This window comes from Polyergus mexicanus, unplaced genomic scaffold (assembly GCF_030449975.1).
Source record: "Polyergus mexicanus isolate NDT 795.1 unplaced genomic scaffold, iyPolMexi1.0 SCAF_25, whole genome shotgun sequence".
Classification (NCBI taxonomy): domain Eukaryota; kingdom Metazoa; phylum Arthropoda; class Insecta; order Hymenoptera; family Formicidae; genus Polyergus; species Polyergus mexicanus.
The window spans coordinates 4165964-4182181 of NW_027223345.1; the positions used below are offsets into that span (position 1 = coordinate 4165964).

General features: G+C 37.6%; 1 protein-coding gene and 1 long non-coding RNA gene across 5 annotated transcripts in view; one reads left to right on the forward strand and one right to left on the reverse strand.

Annotated features, from left to right (window-relative positions):
- LOC138943221 (uncharacterized) overlaps positions 1–5750 on the forward strand; it is a 61530-nt gene extending 55780 nt beyond the window's left edge. For 3 of the 4 annotated variants that reach the window (XR_011448431.1, XR_011448432.1, XR_011448430.1), the window contains one exon: positions 5365–5750. This is a non-coding gene — a long non-coding RNA (uncharacterized lncRNA). The remainder of the gene's footprint in view (positions 1–5364) is intronic. The other variant, XR_011448433.1, reaches the window with a different exon arrangement.
- The window catches only part of Tna (tonalli), a 138811-nt gene that overhangs the window by 91941 nt on the left and 30652 nt on the right, over positions 1–16218 (reverse strand). The window lies entirely within an intron of this gene.

The following is a 16218-nucleotide window of genomic DNA, read 5'->3' on the forward strand; positions in this document are numbered from 1 at the left end:
GTTCTTACGATAAGTGAGCGTGAAGATTATAGCGGACTTGAAGGCGCGCGTCCTTCCGGCCTTTCAAAATGCGTTCCCTTCCATTGCAGGCATTGCACGCACCGTAAACGTTTCGTGCATTCGTCGTCAGATAGCAGCACGTTTCATCTCGTTTATCCGTTCGAAAGATTTCGCGGTTTTAATAATCTCGTCGAGAAAAATTCGGATTTATATATATTTTATTTGTTCATCTCCAACAGTTAATCTCGAGTTTTTAAGTTTTATCAACGAGAGGATGACAAATCGATTAATTTTACATAATAAAGATTTGTATGGATTTGTGTACGTGACAATTTATTTACAAACAAAATTTTAAGCACGTTACACTTCTTCATCACCAACAGACATTCTTAAGTAACGAAGGGTGTGATAATTTTATACGCCAATTGCATTATAATATCTGAATATTGTGAATCTTTCTCGAACATACGTATCGTTATTTTCGGAAGAAAATTCGGTTTGGTGTTTTAGGGCGACGCGATAAACGGATTCCGCCATCGACCACAATTCGGGACACCCGCTAGAGGGTTGAACGTGCACGAGTGGAAGCGCTTGTAAAGTGTATTCTCGGTACTCGTGTTACAGTCTTCCTTTACCCACGTCGGACGTCGCTTCCGCACCCCATCCAGATTGCACTCTCCTCCGCCACTTCCTTCGTTCTCTCTTTCCCTAAACCATCTTTCGTCTGCTGCGTATATACAGAGTCCGGCCCTCTATCAGCTTACTTCCTTTCGGAACGATACGCGTTGCGCGTTGTAGGGGTTCTCCCCTTTCTCTCGAATCGCGTCGCTCATGTATTCTCGGTATAATTGTGCTCCCTGCGTATCGACGACTCTCGCTAGCTCGACGATTTAACGCCACTTTGATCGCTTCTCTAGCTGCGGCGACGAATACACTTGAGGCAATTCTTATGAACGCGATAGATAGAGATTGATCGACGAGAAGATTACAGGCGTTTAAGCTTATTGTTAATTAAATTAATTCCAGAATAGAGAGTCACGAAAGAGGTTCTTACATTGCAGCAGATAGCAACAATAAAAATACACATAGAAACAATCTTAACGAATACGACGTAAAGTAATAATGTTAATCCTTTTTATCGATTTTTTTCAGTCGTATCGCTCTAGCGGCTAGAGAAGCCCATCGGGAGTAGCTTCTCCTCTCGATTATCTTAATTAATATCGTAATTAATTATATACTCTATGCCAGTAATGTGTTATTAGACGCGAAAGATCGCCACACATTCCATTGTCAACTGTAGAGATTATCATAATATACGCGTATGTTATACAGATCGATCTGCAGTATATGTGTGTGTGTGTGTGTGTATGTATGCGAAAGATACGTTGAAACCAATTCCGGTAGCGAGCCCGGCTGTCTTCCGCGTAACTTTGCTGAAACTCGAGCAAAACTTCTCGGCGCAAACATCAAGTTATTTCCTGATACGCTCGCCGCCCGCGGCTTACCCCTTTTATTTGTCCCCCTCTCTCTCTCTCTCTCTCTCTCTCTCTCTCTCTCTCTCTCACCGGCACCCCTCTACGCGTGCCGGATTACTCTCCCGCGGCCGGTTCGCGTCGCTCTTCTCACTCCTTCACCCTTTCCGGCCCGGAGTAGTAACGCGCCGAAGCGGACGCTGTCGTCATCGCGCGTGGATGTGGACGCCTTCCCCTACGCTCGCGGTACAACGTTGCTGCGAGCGGAGCCTCCAACTGGCTTCGCCTCCTGTGTCCTGTGCGTCGCGTCGGTGGCGGCGATATATAGCGGGTGGTGGCGGCGGCGGCTTCGGCGTTGCCAAGTGTCCTCGACCATCTGCAACCGTTCCTCTCCTCTCCTCTCCTGTTTATTGGTTTAATATTCAATACGCCTCGCTAGTTCAATGTGTAACGCAGCGACGGAGACACGGATATAGAGAGGCACGTCCGTGAACGTATGCATCGTGCATCGGTCTGCGCGCACGGTTCTTCCCCTCTTTCTCCCCTCCCCACGTACCTTTGCGTCCCCCTTTTCTTCCCCCTTCCCCTATAGCCCTTCCGGTATCGCGATCCCCTCTACTTTCGCTTTCCCCTCGGCTTTCCTCCCTCCGTAAATCGTTTTCTTCTCCCTCTCCCTTTCTCGCTCTCTCTTCTTCACCCCTATTTTTCTCTCCTTCTTTCCTCGTCTATCGTCGCTTCGTCCTTTTCCTCGTGCTCTCCCCGTCAGCGCCACGTCCTTTCTCCATCTCACCTTCGCGCACGGCGCATTCTCTCGTAGATAATCGTAGCATCTTCTTTTCTCTCTTTCCGCTTTGCTTTACAGCCATTCTTCCCCTCCCCTACCCTCATCATTCTCCTCCATCCTTCCGCGCGACATATACAACGCTGTTATACGCCAACGAATGCGTGCGGTATGTACCGGAGAACGCCAGCGCGTCCCTCGGGGGTTAACTACGTATAGTCAGCTAATAGAGTTTGTCGCGAGTCGACACGCGCCCTTCTTGGCCCAAGGTGTCGGCCTTGTCCCATATTTCTTCGAAACGGCTGGATAGACGTTCGATATCTCGTAGACGAGTATCGAGTAGCTATCGGCGTCGATATACGCGCATAATCCGTCGTCGGCGGATGACGGAGACCATATACCCACCCCCTACTCGTCAAATACTATCCATGTAATAAATGTATGGATGCGATACCTCGACAGGTTTTCGTTTATGTAAATAGTGATCTAATATATATGACGTAAGAGCTGTTGGGAAATAATTAATATTTATCTCGCGCGGATCGCAACCTCATCCCCGTTCTCTCCAACAATAGATTTTTAATTACGCGCATCCGGCAATAGGTATAATTGCGTGTAATGTGCGTTTTGAATAGCGAATGAATTTGTTCGCCTCTCGCCTGTTATTTATCGCCGGGCACTCGGAATATGAAGAGCGTTTCGATAATGCAATTCCGTACGCCGCGCGTACGTTGGCTATTTATGTTTTGCAAATAATGCCCAGGCGCATACGAGAATCGTTCGCGCTTGCACCCACGTATCTTCTATCGATTCCGACCGAGCGAATTACGCCAAGTAATGATGAGGTTCACGGTGATATACGTGTAACATTGATTTCCGCGTTACGTCAGAGACCGATGATGCCCGCGGTGCGTCAAGTGCTATTGATTCACCCTGCAGGCAGAATGGGTATCCGTATTCGATTTTCGAGTGGGCATAGCGGGTATGGTTTAGCGTCGGTTCCGACTCGACACAGAGTTCGAATCTTCATTTGTTTCTCGTTACGTTCTTTTTTCCACGGTATCGCGTGGATTTTCATTAAACTTGTCGTTCACGTATGTGTGTGTGTGTGTGTATGAATGTGAAGAATTTTTATCGATTATCTCACGATAAAAACAACATGAAGAATATTTTAATTTTTATATTTCAATTATCCTTTCCGCGTTCATCAGCTTCAGTTTGTTTACATTTATATATGTATATCACATACTACGTGGCGCGTGTCACTGTATAACGTCGATTAACAGCAATTTAACATGCGCAACACGGCGATGGTTAAGTATAATTTATTCATTCGGTCTGCACAAGTAATAATAGGTCAAACCGAACATGACGTAGTAATCAAATTTTAGCAGGATCAATCATAGAATATATTCAATGATTTAATTAATCTCGATGTAAAAATAACGTTGAAAAGTGAGAAAAGAGAACAAACAAACCAATTCACAGAGAATGCAGTATTCTGTGTGTGTGTGTGTAAGTAATATATACAATATTTTTATAAAATGTAAATAATTTTTAAATAAAGTGATATATAAAAAAAATTCCAAAAAATGTTAAATATTTCGAAATCTATTCAAGTATTGCATTTATAAGAAAAGATATTAATCATATTGTTAAAAAAATATCAAAGAAACGGGAACATTTAATTTACAAGCCATTATGTCACATTAATTTAAAGACTATTATATCTCAGAGAATTCAAAGAGTTTTCAATTCTCATAGAGAGACATAAAAATTTTTCCGATTGTGCGACACGATTAAATGAATATAAGAGATAAACGAATAGATAAAAATTTTCAACGGTGGACCACATCTCTTGATCACTCTTAAGAACAGTTCGGACACTTCGCTGACGGGGTGTAGGTAGGTCGTTTGGCAGTAGCGACTAGTAGTGACTGCTGCAGCTACGAATAGTCGAGGCGGGAGCGATGACCAGATGTGCGGGATGGCGGACAGAATGGCATGGATAAGCGAACGAGAAGTGGTGTTGAAACGAATAGTACACATTCGGTCGGTTGTCTAGTATGTCCAGATTATGCGTGGCCTCCTCATTCCTTTCCTTTATTCTCCTCGGCGTGTAAAGGAGCGTCTCGCCCAGCTGCCGACGACGTAACTTATTTCCGAATAATGGTCAACGATCGCTCCATCATCCCCCTGGGGTTGCCAAACCAAGGACAATCGTCGAGATTTCGAAGCAGGTACCGCAGGTCTGGATATTACGGCGGTAAAGTCTCTAATGATCGCGTGAAACAATAATGGAGGATATCTTTGATTTTAAGCCAGACAATTTTAAAAGATTTATCACCAAGTCACGGATTTACTTTTCAAATTTATCGCCAGACTTATAGTCTTACTAAATTTAACGTCTATGTTAAATTTAGTAAGACTACATTGTTATTTAACATCTTTATATCGGCGATAGAAATTTGACCGTTCGGTCTCTGTCATCAGTTTACGAATTGTTTTCTTAAAGAAGATACAAATACGGAAGAAACAAGTTTCGTTCGTAAAATTTTGTAGGCCTGCGAAAGAGGTATATCTTGATAAGACATCGATAGTAGAAACGTTTGTATCATTCATGCGATTATTATTCATTATTGGGACTTCATTCGCGATTTCATAACCATTGATCTCGAAACGATAACGATAGATCTTACGCGGCTGTCGGATATAATACGTCAAAATCGACATCGCTCTCATACGCATGTTTTTTCATGGTGTGTTGAAAAAATACTCAAGGATTGGCTACTCACTCGGTTAAGGGAAGGAAAGGATCCTTGCTGAATTGTCGACAATGAGCAACGGAGGCGGATATTTTCGTCACCATTGTCGCGTTTAAAGTTTGTCAATATTATTACCTGAAGATGACCCGAAAGATCGCCGAAGGGATGCGTGTGGCCTCTTTCGTTGCGCTAATTCGAAAATAAGAAAACCGGATATGCTACTGCCAAATAATTTATTGCGCTATTGAAAGCGCGATAAAGGAAAGTGAAAGCTGATTTTCAAGCCGTAACTAACATTATTTTCGTATACCTAGAAATAAGAAGAAAAATGTTTTTGTGTTTTCAGGTAGAGCGGTGTCATAATAGAAATATTTCTCTACGAACGACAACCGAAACGTCCACAGACTTTAACTGACAATTTTAACGCTTCGTATATGGTAAATATGAATGGAGATTTGGAAGTTATCGGAAATAAGTACTAATTCGTTATATCTTAGACTGCAATAGATTTCAGTGGCATTTGTGCGCAACTGGGGAAAGAGGTAAAGGCAAAAACTACGAATCAGAATTTTCAGGTAGAGAAGAAGTATACTTGATAGAAGTACAATGTTGAATGTGAATATTTATTCAGAATTTTAAGAATTTTACAATTTAAACGCACGCTAGATTCAAAAAGCTCGAATTAATTTAAAAAAAGTGATTAATGACCAATCTATATAAACTTAAATTATTATCCCCTATATACATTCATGCTTATAATTTAAATAATAAATATTCCCAAGTAAATAAGCTCACTAAATAATATTAGATTAAAAGAATATCCAATTGTATCGAGGCACGTTATCGATAAAGCTTAATAATTGAAAATAATGAAAATAAAAGAATTTTTATTAAGAAATACAAAGTAACAGTTTTTAAATTCTAAGGGAGAATAAATAATTTCCACGAAATTAGCTTTCAGATCGCAAACACGATTGACCCGTCGTTTAAAATTTAATTAGATTTTCGATTAGACGATTACTTAATCAAATATTTAATATCAAAAATTTCATGTTTATCGCGAATAATTTTTTCATAATTTTACAAAACAAAAGTTGATCCCAAATTTAAAGCGAAGGGCATTCTTTCTTATAAAGTACGACGCGATGGTGACCGATCTCATCCTGCGCGTACCGTTATGTATGTCGGCGCACGTCAAACTAGGATGTGTAACGCGAAAGTAAAGCGTAAACACCCGTGTGTAACGTCGATCCTCCTGGTCTCGAAAGGAGTCCGGCGATCGAGCGGAATGCAGGAAGAGGAACAAACGGAACACTGCGGCACGGTATCGAGGAAGAAGAGAAGCTGAAGAGAGGGAGAGGGGCAGAGAGAGAGAGAGAGAGAGAGAGAGAGAAAAGGATTCACACGGTGATTCGCGAAGCACGCCATCGATCGCGCTCGGAGAGCGCGCATATACTTATATATGCGTGTTACATGCTCGGGGCCCAACGCGGGCGAGGAACTATCGTCGCGTACGTGCCTGTCAGTCGTTAACCGAATAAGGCTCAGGTGCCGAAGCGATAATCTTCATCGGTGAGCCTTGGCGTCGTTTTGCCACGTTGTAAAGAGGGCCGTGCAGGCCGGCCCCGACCGGGACCGGCGCGCAGTAATTGCCACAACGAGTAGAAAATATACTTTCAAGCCTAACGGGATAATGTCGCCATAGTGACCTGGCCGGCCTATTATCTTTTTCCGTGAACCATAATACAGCGGTAACATAGAGGGCCGCATAACATAACACGGTATTAGCATCGCCTTAGATAACTGGTCAATGAAGACGTCCCCCCCTGTATGTATCCGGGTATGTACGGGCGTGTGCTTTCGCGAAATGCCTGTGGATTCATTTGCCCGATTTACGATTATTTTTTTGCATCTTATATTTACTATAAATTTTTTAATTTTTTTTCTGAAATAGATTTTTGTATTTATTATATATATATATATATATATAAATTTTACATACTTGTGATGTTTTGTGCAAACTAAATGACATTGATATTTATAGATATTTATATGATATATATATAGATGTTGCTATTTAAAAAAAATAATAAATATATTTATCAAAATAATTTAATAAATATATAAACCTACAATATTTTTTTTCTCCCAAAGCACATTATATATAGGCGCGTATCAAACATTTTAGACGGGGGATTATTCATATCCTTGTAATAGGTTGAAAAGAATAAGTATTTCTTGCATTTTCGAATTTTTGGAGTAACGATAAAACTTTGTGTCAATGATTGCATTAAATGCGGCAAAACGCGATAATTTTGACAACTCGAGAAATTGTTTGAAAAACTTTTCAAGTACTTAAATGCGATGTCGCACAATCATCCCTCGGTGAAAGGAAACGGTGAAGGTAGGCAAGTCTAACGAAAGAAAGCCTACCTTTACGCGGACGCTCTTAAATTATTTGCATTTTCTATAGTATCGACTATAGTATTGTCTTCATGGTATATAGATTTATACTCGTCTCCTCATAATTTTTATGACTGTTAAACTTTACTCGCGCCATTGCTCGCTTCGTATCCAAGAATTCCAAGAACTTTATTATAGAACGATACGAAAATGTGTCGCAGTTATTTTAAATAATCAAAAATAATAAAATTAATCGATATTTAATTCAAAATTTGATTGCCAAAAATATCTATTAATAAACAAAACATAAAGTAATACGATTAATATAATGAAAATTTTCGTCTAGGAAAAATCAATTTTAAAATCAACTAAGAAATCCACAATTGAAAGACTGCGTAAGTTTCGTACACCCCGTGTATACGAGCCGGATTTCACAAACGGTCCGTGACATATACATAGATCACTTCTTAGATCGGCGAAATTGTATCGATTGGAATGCGCACCTGAGAGAGAAAGAGATGAAGAAAAGGAGAGAGAGAGAGAGAGAGAGAGAGAGAAAGCAAGGAGGGAAAGAGAGAGAGAGAAAGAGCGAAAGAACGTGTGCAAGAAAACGGACATGCGCGACAAGTATTGCACGTGTAACGACGAGGGCACGCGAATGCCCTCGATGTGCGTTGCCTGCCGGTGAACGATGAACATATTTGCGTTATTATTAGGCGCGCTCCATAAGGCGTCACCCTCTCTGGTGTGTGCCACGCGCTTCTTCCTCTTTTTACCTCTGAAAGTTGTTTATAGCGCAAGGCCACGCGACGCCTGCGATAGCCCCCGCACACCCTTCCTCTCCTCGACTTCCTGCGCACTTCCTCCTCGTGCACATATCGCACTTAAATAGCATGCCCGATCGGTGACGTTGGTGCTCTCGTGGTTCCGGTTCGCGGCTAGACGCGGTTCGCTTCGCGAGAAACGGAATGCCGCGCGATCGGCGATTGCCGAAACTGAAGCGGCGCTTTTAAATGCCCCCGCCTCCGTTTGTTTCCGAGCGACAACCCTTTTGGTTTATCTTTCCCTCACCCTCGTGCCATGTTCCTATTAGACTTAATACTAAATATAGTAGTAAAACACGTGTTTCTCATTTAACTTGGACGGTTACGATGTGGAAAAGATCCGTCGGCGATGTGAAAATAGTCATCGAATCCCCCTAAAGATACACAGTGAAAGTGTCGTGTTGATTTGTATCACAATCTATTTTCCGCCAACGTTTTGTCAGCCAATTTCGTTAGATCAAAGATACCCGCAATGATTGCGAGACGTGTCTGCAGATTTTTCAATGCATTAGAGGATGTTTAATCTTGTTTAATCTTTCTTCAACATTCGAATATATTTGATATTTTAAGAATTGTTTAAAACTTCCCTCTTCGGGGGAGAAAAAAAAAAAATTCTAAAAATCATTTATTGAAATTTAGAACAAATTTTGGGAAACGGAAATTATTTCGGTCATCCTTGTTTTTTTTTAATTAGGCTGAGCTATTTAATTAAATTGAAAATTAAATTAAATTATTAACATGACTTTCTTTTTATTTCAATTTTTAATTGATCCTGGTATCGGAACTAATGTTGGAACTAAAATTTTCAATGTCGAATGTCAAAAATATGTTTCTAATTTTGACTAAAAAATATTATATTTCAATTATATGGCCTAAAAGATATCGATATTAAAATACACATGATTTTCACACGCATCCTATATATTTGTAGCTCCTACATGAAGCTGAATATAAATGTAAAAAATTTTTATGAACGATTATTGAAAAAGTGTAAAAACGTAAAAAAAATAAAAGAATATATAATTAATTATAGCTCTAAATGTTTGATACGCCCCGGGGTTTCTCGATTGGAAGGGACACATAACGGAAGCTATTGTCATCGATATGAAAGCTCATCATAGATTTTCACAAGAGAGAGAGAGAGAGAGAGAGAGAGAGAGTCATCGCGCGATGTTTCCTTTTCACTGGCACGGATAACGATCCGGATGCTACGAAAATATTTTCCCTTTGCATTGATTGCCGATGCTAATCGAGAATTAAATATTTTCGTTTACTTTCTAAAGCGACATTTTTTCCAGATGATAGCGATAAGCAAAATTCCTTTTATCTGTACCCAATTTCTTTCATCTTACACAATCTAGCGTAAAATTGTTGTATAGGCGGAGTCAAATATTTGCGCGAAGAAACGCGAAAATTTTCCACGTATCCGTGAAACTATGCGTAAATACGGCCTCATTGGCGCCAAAATTAATTCTGCAAGGGATTTCGTTGATCACCGAAAATAAAGTGGATGCTCCTACGCAGGCGCATTGTGCGAACGCGCGTGTAAGGGAGGTAAAAATACAAATACCCGGTTATATACGCGGTACAGAGCGACGTCTCGATTTTTGTCCCATGATTATTCGCTTCCACGGTTCCTCGAATTAAGCCACGGTTCTCGAGGGGTGCATCCCCCCCATCCCTCATGACGGTACATACGAACTCTACCATTATTCTCGCGTGATCGAACTGTTCTATGACTAATATGGGGAACGATGTAGTCAAACGAGGTCGCACTTTCTCTATAATCGTACACATTCGATTGTATTATCTTATATTAATTGTCTCGTATACCTAAACCGTGGAATAAAGTTATTTTCATTTTGTCTACTGACATAATCATAATCAATATTTAAATGATGCAATTGATTCTTTTAATTTTATTAGATATAATCTTTCTTACTTTTTAATAAACAACTTTATCTTTCTAATTATTATTGAATTAAATTTTTGTTAAAATAATATCCGTTTGACTTTGAATACAGAAATAAAATTTTATCATTCATTCACTTATACATATATTTTCAAGACCATAAAATACTGTACATAATAATTAAAATCATCCATTAGTCACCGATACTTTTATGGAAAAAAAAAAAAAACCTCATAGATGTATATTAAACGCTAAATAAATTATATTGTGGAGGAAAGAATTTATATATACAGGGTGGCCCCGAACGTTCCAGCCAGACTTTGAGATATTATAGGAAATTTAATTCTGAACAAAAAATTTCCTATAAACATGCATCGGAAAAAGCTTTCTCAAGAAGTTATCGCTCGAAAACCTCGTGATTATTTTACACATTTTTCCAAATGTCATGGAAAATGTGCGTCTTTTAACGAAAAGTACCGAAAGAAAAGTTGTAGAAAATTAAATTATCTTTCAAATGAGACGTAAATGATTGTTGTACGTTCCATAGATTTTGATATGACCTGTTTCCAGCGTACGAAAAGTGCTTTTCTTACTTATTGTTAGATCCGTAAAGCGACCAGATCGATCATTACTCGATGCCCCGAAAGTGTATTGGAGCTAGACGGGGATGACATTTCGAGAACAATTAGTTTTTTCACGTCTTTATTCATTTCCTACTATTACGTGCTATTTTAGTTTAAAAAAATTTATTTTATTTTCATAAAAGAAAAAGATTTTTATTTTTTATCGTTTTTTTCAAGAAATTCATTAAGTTTCATTTTCTTTTCACCTGTCGCTCTTCCTTTGCATCGGAGATTTTTGAGCGATAACTTCTCAAGGTAGCATTTTTCGACTCATGTTTATAGGAAATTTTTTATTCAAAATTAAATTTCCTATATAAGATCTCAAAGTCTGGCTGGAACGTTCGGGGCCACTCTGTATAAATAAGAGAGGTACACACAACTTGAAACGTCTTCTATATCATTTTATATTGATATTTGATAAAGATCTGCGTTTTGATAACGTATAATTAAACCAAGATTAATTAAAATACACATAAACATTGTCTTAAAATTATAATCAAGTTTTATTGCATCGTGATAAATAAATATAGAGACTAATCGACGTGAAATCAATTAGCTTTATGAGTATTGCGTATTCGGAAGTGTACCATCGTAATCGAGAGCAAGATCTATTTGTCGAGAGTCCGGCGTGAGGTTTATAGATCAGGTTTCTCAGCTCGCGCGTCTCGGATGACGCAGGTTAATTTGACGATGAACACCTTCGTCGATGGCCCGTGACGCGTTCGAATTAATACATCGTAATGAATAATTCATGTCGATCGTTGCTTATCGATCGGCGATAATGAAAAACCCGCCATGTCGGACCGTCGCGGCTCGTGCCGATCTCGTTCGGCTTTGACGCAAGCGATTCTACGAACACAGAGGGGACGCCGACACACATTAGAGACTCGAATAACTCGGTTAATCGAATGAATTGGTAACTATTATCCAATTATCGGCGAGGCTTGATTGTTTCATTCCAGCCATACAAATGTAAAGCAGCGAAAATGAAGATTTCGTTTGTCACAAAAAAAGAAAAGAGGAAAAAAAAATTTGCAAAATAAAGTTGAATTGAGATAAAACTAAAAGAAAAATATAAATATATGAGATGATCTTGCTATTCAAGCGTAATTCTCTGAATATTATTATAATTTACTGAAATATTTATTGAAATTTTATTAATTCTGCTTTATCGATATTATTAATGTATAAATCTTTAGGTCTTATACGAGCTCATTTAGAAGTCAAAATATTTGAACATTTACATGCATATATATTCTTTAGTTGGCGACGGATATAAAAATTTCAAATATCTATTATACTTTGTTTAAATATTGTTTATCTGGATTTCTAAAAAAATTATTAATTACGAACAATATCAATCGGGAGAATAGATTTCCCGATGCTTGTGTCCTTTAGCCTTAAAAATTTTATTTTTACCGTCAAAAATGTTCACGCACAATCTCTTTCTCTTTCTTATCAAATAAAATGAATACATCTTTTGGCAAATATCTTTTTACCAAAATTTCTTCAAAAAGTTCTTCAAATATGCACTGTATGTACTGATTGTCAAGCAGAGCTCGATATATATACAATATATATATATATATATATAAAAACAAACATACAAATAGATCCAAGCAAACAGTTAATTGATGCAATAACTAATTGGTATACTATTGGTGAACAACGTAAGATAGAAGTGACGGAGCGAATCGGCAGTGGAGCGCATAAGTCGGTCGTCGCATTATTAATTAAGATCCTTTTCGTAACCCGGATTCGCCGTATGTAAAAAGTTTAGGCGTAAAGTCGGGGGCAACCGGTGAAACGGTGGAAGGCGATTGAGCGGGAAAAAAAAAGGGGAAAAACGAAGATGAGAGGAGAAGAGAGATTGGAAATCCACGCGGCGTATATGTACGACCAGTGGGCCTCTCGGATGCACCGGCTTGCAGTTCCGCCACTGATTGGCACTGTAGCGGAGAATGACAGTGCTTACGCGTGTGCGCGTATACGTGTGTGTGTGTGTGTGTGTGCGCGCGCGCGAGGGCACTCGAGCGCGCACTGGTGAAGCTGGTGATGTGCACGCACACATGTACGTACGCACGTGTATATACGTAAGCGGTTTGGCAACACGGCCGGTGTAAAGCCCGTAACAGCCGATGTTGGCCAACATCGCTCAGAGCATTGCGCATGCACATGCGCGTGCCCGCCTCCGTGACACTTTAAATAAACCATGGTAGGGTGTAAAAGGGGGGGGGGGAGGGCACCATCGAACAAAAATGATAAACCGCTATAAAAATACCGATATAGAGGAGATCGCGCTGGCAAACGCAACGGGTGCGCGAGCGCGCGCGGACGCGAGCGCGCTCGCGTGTTGAAGATTGGTCCAGCGGCCGTTTGTCTGTCGGTATATTTATGGAACGAGTACTAAGGGCAAGCAACACGCACACAAGTTGCGCGCATTCCCTTCGCGGAAAAATCTGTGTCACCTATTTAATCAGCTCTCCCTCTTTTCCGTCTGTTCCTCTACCACCGTATACCGATTAGATCTGCGATGATATCACTGTCTAGAAAGATAATGCGTACTTAACAAAATTTATTATAGCTGCGAATCTATCTTGATTTTCACGAATTGAGTGGAAAAATGTCAATCTGATTCTTTTTATTATTTTTATTCACGCATCTATATTGATAGAAATATTTTATATATCGTATCTAAAATCGTATTTTATTGAGCGAATTAAATTATTAGGCTTGTTTGCTTCCATCTATTTACGTATTTCAAATGGCAATCAAAGAATGATGAGTTAATTAAAATTGTTTTTTTTTTTTTTCCCCAATCATCAATCGAACATGGAAAAGTAAAAATAAACACTTTTGTCATATATGTATGTATGGGTGTGTAGATGTACATCATTTACGTATCTTATTAATTTCCAATTTAGTAGCAAACTCAGTCATCTGGCAATATAATACTACCTGTGGTATCAAAAAATATTTCTCTTTCTAAAAATATCTCTCACGATTAGAAATATTGCAAGTGGATGTAACTTTACACCGCATATATGCATAATATGTATAAAGACCGTGAAATATAAATTTATAAATTTCAAATTAGAAGATACGATATATGAAATTGAAATTTATACAATTCGGTAAAAGATTTATGAAGAAAACACTAAAATTAATGAATTTACTTAGAAAATAATTAATGAATATAAATAAGCGTTTGAAAACTTAAAAAGACATCATATGCGAGATAGAATTAATTCTTTCGTTTAAAGATTTATTACTTTGCGTCTGACACTTTTGATCGTTAATTTTCACTTATACGTAAATACAAAGATTGCTTGTAATTTTATCATGAGAATTATATAGCTAACATTTAATGCTAGATACAAAGTGGAAACATGAGCCTGAAAGATAGTTATTTTCAACAGAGATAAGCAATAATTTTAATCATTTTTAAAATTCCATTTTTAATATTACTTTTATCAAGTTTAACTATATGATTACGATAGTTATTAAGTATATAAGAATTTAATAACGAGATCGTATACATTTACCTCTTTCTCGAAAGTCTGTAAAATATAAATAGATAGAGGGGGAGAGAGAGAGAGAGACAACAAATGCCGTGAACGAGCGAAATGATAGATCGTATTTAGAAAGTATTCCAGCATACACGCATCACGCAATCGTATCAAATCTATGAAAGTCCACCTACATGTACCTTATACACGTACTATTCACAGTTTCACTTCAAGTAGTGAAACTTGAGATGTCCTCTCATGCTGCACTTATATGTCATGATTAAACGTGAAACGCATTTACGACAAACTTTATTGGATTCAAAGTCACAGTATAATTATCCTTTCGAAAATATGGCTACTAGGAGTAATTATTGCATCTGATATCATAATCGCTTTTTACAATTCATGAAAAGTACTACTCGACAAATGCTATTCCATTATTTTTAGCCTACTAAAGAGAGGCTGATCTATTTAATTTCCAGTCAAAATATATTTAATATTTTAAGAATTGTTTAAGTTCCCTCTTTTTTGAAAAAAAAAAAAAAAAGAAATTCTAAAAATTATTTATTAAAATTTAAAACAAATTTAGGGAAACGGAAATTATTTCGATCATCCTTGTTTTTTTTTAATTAGGTTGAGCTATTTAATTAAATTGAAAATTAAACAATTTTAACGAATAGAGCTTCAGAAATAAATAATTAAATAACATGACTTTCTTTTTATTTCAATTTTTAATTGATCCTGGTATCGGAACTAATGTTGGAACTAAAATTTTTAATGTCGAATGTCAAAAACATGTTTCTAATTTTGACTAAAAAATATTATAACATTTACGCAAAAAACTTTATTGGATTCAAAGTCACAGTATAATTATCCTTTCGAAAATATGGCTACTAGGAGTAATTATTGCATCTGATATCATAATCGCTTTTTACAATTCATGAAAAGTACTACTTAACAAATGCTATTCCATTATTTTTAGCCTACTAAAGAGAGGCTGAACTATTTAATTTCCAGTCATTATTATTAAAATTATTAGACGTTCATGTCATTCGTGTAAATAAAATTTGATAAGTTTTTGAGAGAAATGTAGTTACTTTTCATGATATTTCAACAATTGTCACATATTTTAATGAGTTTATTATTATTAAATAAAAATTTTAGCCTTTATATATTTTATAATATGTATAATTTTGTCATTGGAAATGTATTGTATTGTGTGTGTGTGTGTGTGTGTGTGTGTGTGTTCCATTTACTCAAGAATTTAAATTATACCGATTGCGTGATCTTACACGATTTTTTCTTGAGAGAAAATTCTGTGCGAGAGAAAAAAATATCGCTATTATGTTTACGCATATACATACTCACACAATTATCTTTACTTTCATACAGAATATCGTATTAAGTTGAGTGTAAAAATTTAAAGCTTTTATACTTTATCACTAGCTTCCAGGATAGAAAAATATCCATTATTTTCACAAAGTGATCCTCTATAATTTTTTTATTGTTGCAGGGAAATTTAATTTTACTCATAAGTTATTTAAGAGACTCTCGGGATTTATACAAATTGAGTAAATTTAAAAGAGAACGTATATCATTGGAACTATAAAAAATATCATGCAAATCTCTTGCAAGCAAATTACAACCGTATAAAATTCTGTATAAATAAAATATATTTTACAAACGTGTCAAGGGATTGAAGGAGTTAATCACTTATCAAATGCATTCGCTTGTTCTCTCTCTCTCTCTCTCTCTCTCTCTCTCTCTCTCTCTTTTATTCAGAATCTGTATCGAACTCCCTCTGTCAATGTTTGAGGACAATGATATTTTTAATAATTTTGAAGGCACGTTTTTGTGCGAAGGAGCGCGTTTCGCGATTCTGCCTATAAACGATCGATTACATGTCGGCCGTTATGTCGTGCCAGCCAC